Here is a 10,421-nt window from a genome sequence, read left to right as displayed (position 1 = left end):
ATTTTTAAAGAGTTAAACTGAACGTTCACTAAGTTTATTTTAAATGTTTAAAAATAACAATAAAACAACTTTCTTTGAACTATAACTAAATTCTGGAATTTCTAACATATGCAGATTGCATATGAATTTGTAGATATGAATACAACAGTAAGCTATAAACAGCAGAATCTTATTTTGTATTCAGTTAAAAAACAATTATTTTAAAATTAAAAATACATTGATAATATTTGCTAATTAATTATTACATAAAAATTACAATTCAAATGTAAAGGTTTTCAAAATGTAAACTATAGATAGTATTTTGTGCAGTATAATTTAGGAAAAAATGGTAAATGTTGCATTTAGAATATAAAAGTCACGTGTCAGTTGTAGCAAGGGAATACTTGCTAATAAGGTATCTATTAGACTCATATATTATTATATGGCTTTGCCTCTCCTTATATTTGTAATCATCGTACAATGCAATTTTATGCCTGAAGCTACTACTGACTGCTAACATCAATTTGGTACCCCCTCCTGATTTTTTTGCATATTGTTTTAAACCAGGGGCTATTAACTGATGCAGAATACATTTACCAATATATAGAATAGCCTTCTGTATTCCAAGGCACATTGCTAATGGGGCTATTTGCTGGTATATTTTATTATTTACACTGAAGATTTATTAGCCATTTTAGGAATAAAATTTTGGCATCAGGTGCACTTATTTACCATTATCAATCTAGTATATCTAGGAAAAAGCCAGAGCAATTTCATATCTTTTTTGTTTAAAATAATGGTTGCTTATAAAGATCACTAAATAAAATCTTCTACTTTGTATAAATATTGCATTTTTTAAAAAGAATATATATATATATGCTAGTTTAGTTTTGGTGATTATATATATATATATATATATATATATAAATATAATATATATAAATTTATATAAATTTATATATATAAGATCTCTGAACTCTTACTATTCATACTGTATGTATATATATATATATATATATATATATATATATATATATAAATTGCCAGCTTCCAGGGTCATACACCCATTCATCATGATCCCAAAATATTAGAATCCATTATAACTATATAAATATTAATGCACATATTGTGGGAGTGCTGCCAAAAGGACCAGAGTAAATACATACAAACAACAAAGTATTAGTGCACATCCAAAATGAAACCACACTTATTTTGATATAAAGTCTGCAAAAAATGCCTGTTTAAAACTATATACTCTTAAATAATATTGGGATCTTAGTCACACAATATGGCTATATTCTGCTCAGCCAGTCACCACTTACAAGGTGTCCCAAAATAGACTTGTCCTAACACTATAAATGTTAACCTTACTGGGCTGAATCATTTGATTCTAATATAGAATTCCAATTCTGTGGTTCTATTCCTCATTGAATGAGGCTGCCTGGCTTTTATATATTTTTTTGGAAGGTGTGCTTAACCAAACCCCCATATTTTATTTGCTGTATTTCTTACAGGGAGATTGACCAAATCCCTATGGTTAAAGCACACCACTAAAAAACCTGCTCAGGTGTGTTCCAGACAGTGTCATTAAGGCTATATAAAGCCAGGCAGCCTCATTCAATGAGGCATAGAACCACAGAGTTTGAATTCTATATTAGCATCAAAGGATTCAGCCCAGTAAGGTTAAAATGTATAGTGTTAGGACCAGTCTATGTTGGGACACCTTGTAAGTGGTGACTGGCTGAGCAGAATATGGCCATATTGTGTGACTAAGATCCCAATTTTATTTAAGAGTATAGAGTTTTAAACAGGCATTTTTTGCAGACTTTATATCAAAATAAGTGTGGTTTCATTTTGGATGTGCGCTAATACTTTGTTGTTTGTTTATATATATATATATATATATATATATATATATATATATATATATATATATAATTAGACAAAGCACTCACTGGTCTTATCAAGTGTTACCAAATTTTATTCCGTAGTGACGTATTCACCCCTTCATCAGACCAACAGGGTTGAACACCCAAAACGTCACTACGTAATAAAATTTGGTAACACTTGATAAGACCAGTAAGTGCTTCGTCTAATTAGCTCTGTGATACTCTCTTAGCACCCTGGCATGTGTTTATACAGTAAGTGGGAGTGCATATACATATATATATATATGTATATGCAGTGTGTTAGCATTGAAGTTGTTTTTCTGAAGAAGGGATTGCAGTCCAGAAACGTCACAAAAAAACTCTGTGTTTGTTTATCAAAAGTCAAAAGTTCCAGGGAGCGCTCAGACACAGCACTCGAAGCGGCAAAGGTTACCTGGAACCCTGCAGTGGCCTTCACGTAGAGAGTCACACCCCCTCCAATACGTTGTGATTACGTCACAACTTCACCCGACTGGTGCGAAGACAGGAACGTTCCACCTGCGCTCCAAATTCAAACAAAGACAATGGTAGTCAGCGCACCCAGGTAGGTAAAGGAATAGGAAGTAAATAGTATTTGATCCAACTCCTTTATTTGTGATAAATCACATTACAAGTGTATAGGCAGGTATATAGGCATCAAAAATAATACGCTGGCAGCTCTGGTCAGGAAAAAACAACAATGGTCAGACACGTTTCCTAGTGCATTGAGCACATTGTCAGCATTAGCTCCTCAGTGACCATAACGTGCACCCATAATTCCTAGGTTTATATGCACAGGTAAACTCCTCCTGAATAATTGCTTGACCAATTATGTGTAAGCAACAATGCACATATAGGAAAAATTGGGTGCACACTAGGGGAAAATGTGAAAAAGATATATATATAACACGCAAAAATTGCTACAGTCCCTAAAATAAAAAAAAGCCAAAAAAGGATTTCTTTTACTGCATGAATACATATATTAATTGATATCTATAATATGCTGAAAATTATTTGGGATCTGTGCACTATTAACATGCGTATAATTATTTACAAAAAAATACAATTGAAGCCAAATATCTTTAAATGCTGAATGTGATGAAAAATTTAAAGGTACAGCAATGAACAAATTGATTTTAATGATTGAAAAAAAGTTTTAAAAAAATAAAAAAAATAAAAAGGTATGTATAAATTGACATTCAAATCTGGCTTACTATTGATCCACATATAGCTTAACATCCCACTCCGAATTAAGACCAATTGGCATTCGGGTATCTAAATGAAAAATCCAAAAAAACCTCTCTTTTACTGAGGGCTATCCCTCTATTACCCCCTCTGGGGTGTCTTGGGATACATTGGATACCCTGGAATGTCAAGAGGGAGATGTCAGAGTTGTGATATTTTTTGAAATGCAAAGATATTGGGGTAGTGGACTCAGAGTCCTCTATAGAGCGTAAATGCTCAAGAAAACGATCTTTCAAGGCTCGTGTAGTTTGACCTACATACTGCCTCGAACAACCCTTGCATGTCAAAAGATAGATGACATAACAAGAATTGCAAGTCATATGTTCCCGTATTTGAAAACTCTTATCATTCGCAGAAGATACAAAGCTTGTCCCAAAAGAAGCATAAGAACAAGATTTGCACCTCCTGCTACCACATTTGAAAAACCCTGGATTAATTGAAAGCCAATTTTGTATATGTGGTTTCCTTGACAGCATAGAAGGAGAGAGAAGATTCCCTAAAGTTGGTGATTTGCGTGACACAAAGCATGTACCATCTCTTGTAATGCTCTTAAGGCTCTCATCTGTGTCTAGAATTGGTAGAGCTTTCCGTACTATATCACAGATTTGCCCAAATTCAACACTATATGTAGTGATGAACTTGAGTTTGTTAAATCTACTCATTTTGGTTGGTTTTTCTGATTGAAAGAAAGTCTTCCTGTCAAACTGGTCAACTTCCTGTTTGGTCCGTTCAAGAAGGTCCTTAGAATACCCTCTCTCAATGAGTCTGGACGTTAATTGTGCTGAGAATTTTGAATAAGTCTGTGGGTTACTGCAATTACGTTTAACCCTGATGTATTGGGACTTGGGTATGGAATTTATGGTATGTCTAGGATGACATGACCGGGCATTCAAGATAGTATTTCCAGCACTGGGTTTGCGAAACAATTGTGTTTCAATAGTGGAGGTATGTAAATTAGCACATAATTCGATATCAAGAAATGAAATCGAAGATGTGTTAACCTCCATAGTGAATTTAAGATTCAATAAATTGTCCTGGAGATAGATTTGAAACTGTTCAAGAAGATCCATTGGGCCCTTCCAGATAAGAAGGATGTCGTCAATGTACCGACCGTAATATTGAATAAATTGTCTGAAGGGGTTTCCATCTCCATAGACGTGGGACAGCTCCCACCAACCCATATACAGGTTGGCATAGGAGGGGGCAAATTTGGCCCCCATAGCCGTCCCACGCCTCTGGAGATAGAACTCCCCCTCAAACAAGAAAAAATTGTGTGTCAACAAATATTCCACAGCAGTCTTGATGAACAGTTTCAAAGCCTCGTCATAGTTTGAAAAAGTATTAAAAAAAAATTCAATTGCTTGTATGCCCTGTTGATGAGGTATACATGTATACAGTGAGGACACGTCAATGGTAACAAAAGTAAATTCTTTATGTCATTGAATTCTTTCAACCTGGCTAATAACATCAGACGTGTCCTTAATGTAACTTGTAAGGTTCAATACAAATGGTTGAAGATAACCATCAATGAGTTCCGAAAGTGGTTCATTGAGGGATCCAATTCCTGCCACTATAGGTCTCGATGGGGGGTTGGTACCTTGCTTATGGACCTTTGGCAAATAGTGAAAAATGGCCATGACCGGATGCTCAGTGTATAGAAAGTCAAAGTTAGATTGTTTAATGATTCCCTCATTCAATGCTGTAACCAGTATGTTACGCAACTCCGATTTGTAAAAGAAAATGGGATTAAATTTGAGCTTCTCATACACTGTAGTGTCCAACAATTGTCTGTATGCCTCAGTTAAATATGCCTGCCGATCCAAAACAACAACCTTGCCCCCTTTATCAGAATTACGTATAACTAACTCACAGTTAGCCTGTAGTTGTTTAATGGCAGAATGTTGTGCCTTAGACAAATTATCCTTATAGGGGTTAAGTGCCTTACCAGACAATTTCTTTAATTCTTGTTCAACAGTTTTTTGAAAAACTTCAATGGCACTAGATCGTGCCTGGACAGGATAAAATTTTGATTTTCTCTTAAGCCTGGTGATGTCTTGTACATCACCAGATACCTGTACATCAGAGAAGTCCAAATTCTCTTTATCAAGTGCCAAAAGATCTAATGCTGAACATTCATCTGAAAAATCGAAACCAAGGTTTTTTTGACCATGTTTTTCCCCCACTTCTACACTTTGACTGATTGAGCCCAAAAAATGCTTTTTAAGAACAATAGATCTGACAAATCTATTTAAGTCAACTATTGTGTCAAATAGTTTAAAGTGTGAAGTGGGGGAGAAACCAAGACCTAAAGATAGTACCTCTATCTGTGTTTTAGTAAGCACTGTGGAAGAAAGATTAATAACATTTTCAGTATCTAAGCATATTTCTGAGATAGATTGGCCCTCCTCCTCTGTGGGTATCGATGAGATTTCGGTATTAATGTCTCTGAGTCTTGATGTTGGTCTGCCAGACCTTCCTCGGCCATCTCTGCGTACTTTTTTCGGCGTACATGAGACTTCTGTGGGCGCTTCCCGTTTTTTGACTGTGAAAGAGTGGGTGTCACAACATCAGTACCTAGGGAAAAAGATCCAATTTCTACAGTAGACCCTTTTATTGAACTTGTGGTCTCAGGATCAGAAGAGTCATAATCATACTCCGTGTCAGTGTCTGCAAACCTTACTTGCTTACTTTCTGCATTCAAGTTTCTGGGATTTCTTCTATACCGTCTCCTAGTATCTGACATGGTCCACTTGTAAACTTTATTAAGCTCATAATCTTGCTTATCTCTAAGTATCTTTTGTTTCTTAAAGTGCCAGAGATCTTTTTTAAATTCAGTGATCACTTTGTTGAGTTTATTATCATACTTATTAAATTCAGGGTTTTCACTAAGTGGGCGCAAATATGTTTGCAATTTTACTTTTTCAATAGTCAGCTCTTGACGTAATGTCTTTTTAAATTCAATTATGAGATCAATTAGTGCCAAAGAACAAGTTGTCAAAATATTTATCCATTTTTCAATAAACATCTGATTTGTAACTTGGAATTTTTGATGCCTATATACCTGCCTATACACTTGTAATGTGATTTATCACAAATAAAGGAGTTGGATCAAATACTATTTACTTCGTATTCCTTTACCTACCTGGGTGCGCTGACTACCATTTTCTTTGTTTATCAAAAGCCAGCGGGTGTGGATGCCTACCTTTAAATATTTAATGTAACTTTGAGAATAAACAGTTGACTTTGAACATTTAGAACCTTTCTAATGAGTAAACATGTTTTAGAGTGATCACAAATGTTAAACATTTTAAGTTAACTGGGTCAGTATAGCTTGAGTTAACTGATTTTGGAAAAAAGGTTCTTATTAAAGGGGCATTATACACCAAAATTATTATAGGCTATTTAAATAAAGCATTATGTGTAGATACAATTTGCAATTTACATTTATTACCTATTTTGCAGCTAACTCTCCTAAAATGGGATAAACCATGCAGGGTGTTTCTTTGAATGTGTATACCTAAGTACTATACTCTAATCACTGAGCTATTGTTTCCTCCTCACTCCCTAACTAACTGCCTACAGTCAGGAAGTCACTAACTGACATGCCTGGCTCACTAAAGCTGCATTAAAGAGCCATAATACCCAAATGTTGAAACACTTGAAATTGATTGATTTCTCTATGTAAAAAAAAAAGATATTTTACCTCAAAATGTCCAAAGTAATCAAACCCCATTGCAAAGGACTTTAAGCAGCAAATCAATATGTCTGTCATGGGACAGGCAAGGGAGTGAGCCTCATGCACACTGATGTTATCTCCCCATTCAGTTTACTATGAAATCTCATGAGATTACACAGTAAAAGAGTTCATGGCCTCAGCACTGCTAATGCTGATTGGCTGCTGTTAATTTCTTCTTTTTTTTTACCTGCAGCTGGACAGCAGCTGAAGCATAACTTTTTACACAGAACTTACTCTGATGAGCGGAGGAAATTGTGAGGTAAAATATCTTCCTTTTTTACATAGAGATGCTCAGGTGATATTTTCCAGTCTGCTTTTTACAGTTATACTGCATCACTTCCAAGTGATTTAGCATATTTGTAGTATGTCCCTTTAAGTTATATGAGGTCTGCTGAGAAACTGTTGTTTTATTTGTAAAGGATCATATTTCCCTGAGCAGTGTGTGAGAAGTTTAGCTCCCTGTGTGTTTGGTAATGCATATCAATTGCAAATTGTATCTACACCTAATGCTTTATTTAAATAGCCTATAATAATTTTTGTGTAAAATGCCCCTTTAATGTTAAGGGATGAAAAATGATAATTGTCCAATAAAAATTAACAGTGGGCGGGTCCTAGAGGCTGACATGATCGGTCGCATTTTCACGGGCTCCTAACATACTATTTGCAATAAGCTAATAATATAATTTTCAGGCAATCCACTATATTGTTTGATCCCTCTATCCTCATTGCAAGCTATCGGTGTAAAATCTTGAGACCAACATCTGCAGCTTGCTAAGACTAGAAGCCTGCAAGTCGGATTGATTGTGCTAGCTGCGGAGAGGGGCCTACTGGACATATATCACGATCTCCCCCCCCCCGGTTCCCCGGGTTAAAAAAGGAACACACTACTACAACCATGAAGGGATACTACACAAATCTCTTTAATATGTTGGCATAGCTAGAAATAAAAGCTGAGAAGGGATTCAACGATCTCATGGAAACTATCAAAAATGGCGGCATGGAGGAAGAGCGGAACAACAGAGAGCTCAGGAGACCATTTCGGCAACACAGCTGGCAGAGCATACAGCAGCTAAACAAAGTGCAACATCGCTCCCAGAGACCTCAAGCTTGACCGCGGCACTAACAGGGCGAAATCCACTAGCCTCCTCTGCAGAAAAGATTACCCCGCTCAACTCACTAAATCTCCACAGTATGGTATCTTACAGGGAGCAACCACATTCGATCCATCTCATACACGTGGCCCTTGGTAGCGGGAGTGCGGCCGGCTCCTGCGGCTGGGTCGTGAGACATGTCGGCTGGCTTCTCCTGCCTTGCGGAAATATCGGATCAGAATGGAGGAGATGGCAGCTTCTAGTCGCTAGGAAAACATTGCTTCTCTTCATTTTTGTCTATGGCTGGGATCCCTGGGGCAGAGGGAATCGATGGCCATGCTTGGGGGTAGGATAGAGCTGGACTCTCTGTATGCTCCTTAAGTGATTTAGGGGAGCATTGGGTCAGCAAGATATGACTTTAACTCCTATTTAATATTCCTCCTCACAGGCAAAGTATCTGACATTGGTCTTAACAGAGACTATCCATACTCAATTTAAATTGCTCGAATTGTTCTAGTAATGTTCTCCAACATTTATTATAGTTCAGGGTGCATGTTTGTTTTTTTTTCGATAACTGCATTACTGCGTAAATTATCATGTACCTATTTGAATGTTTTGTGTTTTTTTTTTTTTTTTTGGTGCGTATCACTGAAATATATTATAGCATTTCAATAATTTGCACCACAAACTTAGGTTAACTCTTTGCACTCAGACATATTGCGGTCACATATAACGTCTGGTAGGGGAAGATAGTCACTACTTCCTCAGCGCATCTACTAAGAGCGCGGCACAAATTCAACTGAGCTCCTTACTTTAAATCTAATACATGTGCCAGCTCCTGGAGCATATTATGTATTTTTTCTACTTCAGAATATTGGAGCCGCTTTTGGCATAAATAGCATAAAACATGAGTTGGATATGGATGATATAATGTCAGCTGCCCATTGTTTTTCTCTTTTTCTATTTCTCTTTTTCTCCGCTCTCTTCTCTCCTTCATATACGCCTCTTCTCACCCTATTTTTAGGGCTATACATATCCAATAGTTGTACTTTACTATTTCTAGCAATCTACTTGTGTAGTTCCCAAAAACATAAGATTTTACACAATAATCACCTAAAATGGTAAATATCTAGGCGGTATTAATCCGCTCTCATGCACCCACACACACAAGGTTGTCAAATTGTGATACCTCTCGTACATAAGTTTAATGTGGCTTATAAAGGACAGATATACACTATCATTCTAATAGGCAGCAATGCATACTAAAGAGGTATAGGTATTTAGTTACATTATAAATTAAAAAGAGGTATCAATATATTGTTATTACGTTGTAATAATTAACATTATTGTTAGAGACCATGTGAGTTACTATACTGTATAAGATTTTATGTATTATCTTTAGATATGTCTGCTGAGTAAATTTTCTTTTTGTCTCTCAGTGGAAAATATGTATAACACTAGCATGCATAGCTTGGTAGCTGGGACCCCCCCAGATTTGAATTCTACAAATATGTTAATACAAGATATATGTTGTTTTATTGCATCACAAAGCCTGATATACTATTAGCGATAATGGGTATTCCTGTATTCCATAAGATTTTACATGTCACCCACAAGTATATCAGCTAGGTAAATTTTTCCTCTATGTCTCAGTAGAAAATGTGTAAAGCCCTAGCATGTTTTTTCTTTTCTTTTTTTTCTCTATGTCGGTTGTTGTGATTTTTACAAATCTGCATTCCACAATTATGTTGACGTAAATGTTTGATGTTCTCTAACATACCTCAATAAAAAATTTTGATTTAAAAAAAAAAAAATTAACAGTGGTTGCTGTGATATAAATCTTTAAATCTGTTTTAGTTTACGCATGAGAAAAAAAATCAAGACAGGCATTGTAGTGTTTTCTCAAAGCAACTAGGATTGCCACAGCTTGGCTGTTTGCTATTGCAATGTGCTGTGTTACCGTAAATTGCACCCTTGCCTGCAACCAGAACTGCTTTGCTGCTTCAGGCATCTGTGCCTCTGCCAGTTCGAGATAGGGATCAATAGAACTTCTGCCACCTCAGCACTGACCTATACTCCCTGTTTCTGCTTAAATTGCCATGACAACCAGAAAGTATCTGTACTTTGATCCTCCAGCAGGTGCTTGTATTTTATTTGAACTGCAATCTCTCATAGCTGTGTCAAGAGGAGGGCTGGGATAGTGTCTCACCTCCCCACCATGTAACCTAGATAGATCCGTACTTTAAATTTACAGTTAAAGGGACAGTCTACACCAAAATTGCTATTGTTTAAAAAGATAGATAACGCCTTTATTTCTCATTCCCCAGCTTTGCACAACCAACATTGATATATTAATATACTTTATAACATTTAAACCTCTAAATTTCTGCATGTTTTTAAGTTGCTGCAGACATCCTTTTATCACATGCTTTTTTATTAGCTTTTCACAACAAAAGGCTGCTA

Source organism: Bombina bombina, chromosome 5, assembly GCF_027579735.1.
Source record: "Bombina bombina isolate aBomBom1 chromosome 5, aBomBom1.pri, whole genome shotgun sequence".
NCBI classification, from domain to species: Eukaryota; Metazoa; Chordata; class Amphibia; order Anura; family Bombinatoridae; genus Bombina; species Bombina bombina.
The sequence above is the reverse complement of the archived record's forward strand: the minus strand, read 5'-3'. Positions refer to the sequence as shown.